Source organism: Cavia porcellus, unplaced genomic scaffold (genome assembly GCF_034190915.1).
Source record: "Cavia porcellus strain 051 isolate PalLab524CR breed Dunkin Hartley unplaced genomic scaffold, mCavPor4.1 scaffold_15, whole genome shotgun sequence".
Lineage (NCBI taxonomy): Eukaryota > Metazoa > Chordata > Mammalia > Rodentia > Caviidae > Cavia > Cavia porcellus.
This window is the reverse complement of record NW_026947498.1, coordinates 64064561-64066537: the sequence shown is the minus strand read 5'-3', so window position 1 is coordinate 64066537 and position 1977 is coordinate 64064561. Positions and strand designations below refer to the sequence as shown.

Below are 1977 nucleotides of genomic sequence, written 5' to 3'. Positions count from 1 at the left end.
GTGCTGATAATTTAAACAATATTAGAAAAAGATTTTACTAAGTAAAAGTAAAACAGTGCAAATAAATTATAAGTTATGGCATGTTACAGAATTTTTTTAATATTTATTCTAAGTGGTAAGTTCTGAGATACATACTAATCTTAAGCAATCAAGATAAAACAAGCTCAAAACAAAAGGCTAAAAACAAAACATTCACATATGTTTATGTGCATTCAACTGTATATAATTGTTTACTTTTGTCAAAGAAATACTGGAAGGATAAAAAAAAGAGTGATTAAATTTGTTGCCTCAGAAAGTGTGGAAATATTAAGAAAGGTAAAAATAGGAAAGATATTGGCCCTGAATTAAGGCCGGCAGTTTCCTGATGCTGTTGGTTTTAAGCAGGAGCCTAAAGAGATGTCTTTCTATTGGCCATTTCATAAGTTGGGCAATGAAATGATCAATTCATTAGAAAGAAACAGCTTGAAGCAATCCCTCCCTCCCCCATGAGCGGCTGTGAGTGTGGCAGGCACAGGTGGCCCAGGGCAGGAGGGCCACCAGGGTTTACTGGGCCCCATGCCATGCTGGATCCTGGAGCGCCCGGAAGCCAGGCAACCTCCCCCCACCCTGGTGAGTGGCTGTGAGCATGGCAGGCTCTTATGGACCAGGACAGCCTGGGACACGAGCCGTGCTGGAACCTGGAGCACCAGGAAACCAAACAACCCCTCCCGCCTCGCTACCTGTTTTATTTTGTTGAACTTCATTGTGTATGAGAATATGGATGGCTACTTTGGGGAGACAGGGGACTCTACGGCAGCCATTGGTGACTTCCCTGTTGTTGGTTTTGAGGACCTGGGACACTTTCCTTATTCTGTTTGTACCAGTTTTATACTACGTTGTTTTGTATGAATTCTCTTTATGTGATGACACGGACAACTGTTTGGAGGACAACAAGAGACAATCTGATAGATAGTGAGGATCTCAGATCATCTAGCTTTGAGATTTATATCTCTTATATTGCTTTCTTATGTCCTATTTTGTTCTGTTTTGTTGTGTTTAATTTTATGTCCTTTAAAATTAAAAAAAAAGAAAAAAGAAAAAAATAGGAAAACATTTTACTATTTTATTTTATTTGAATTTATTTAATATTTTATTGATTTGGCATTTGGAATAATATTTTCTATTAAAAAGTAGTTTAAAAAAGAGTTGCAAAAATCTAAAATTTAATACAAATAAAAATAATTGTGTATATAAATACAAGGGAAAAGAAAAAGTACGTATACAAGTTTGACTTAAAATATTCTACAAAGAAAATAGGAAACTATTCTTGATTAAAATAGATTAGCCAGTGTGTACAATAAGTACACTGATTGGGAATTAGAGCTTGGAGGTGAAGGCAAATGAAACTTTATTGGAACAACTGGGAAAATTAGAATTTGAAAAATATATGATACTTCAATCCTCAATTCTCTAATATAAAATGTTAGATACTATTATGGTTTGTGTCACACTGTCCCTTCAAAGCCTCATGCTGTCATGAGGGGGTGGTGGTGGTAAGTCTTTTAAAGGCAGCAAAGTTTAGCATTTGCAATTGGTTTGTTTTCTAGCATTGGGATTGGTTGTGCAAGCCCTGCACCCACCCAAGGATGGGTAGCTAGCATGCAATATAAAGGAGGAGAGGCATACTTATCCCTTTTTGTCCTTTCACTCATTGCTTGGGGCTGCCATGACTGTTTGCCCCTTGACCATGCCACTCTGCCCTGTAGCCAGCTGATTATGGACTGAAACCTCCACAAACTGTAAGCTAAATCAATCTTTTTTTTTTTTTTTTTTTTTTTTTTTTTTTTTTACGATAATGTCAAGTTTAATCTACCAAATACACAAATTGGATTTGTGGAGCAGGTTTTGCCTGGGTGCTGCACAGTAAATGGAGGTTTTTCATAAATCAATCTTTCTTTCCCTAATTTTGTATGTCAGATATTTTGTTTCAGCAAAGAG

At 36.6% G+C, this 1977-nt stretch overlaps 1 pseudogene; it reads left to right on the top strand.

Annotated features, from left to right (window-relative positions):
• Positions 1 to 333: 333 nt before the first annotated feature.
• LOC111756662 (small nucleolar RNA SNORA2/SNORA34 family) lies at positions 334 to 463 on the top strand (annotated as a pseudogene).
• The last annotated feature ends 1514 nt before the right edge of the window (positions 464 to 1977 follow it).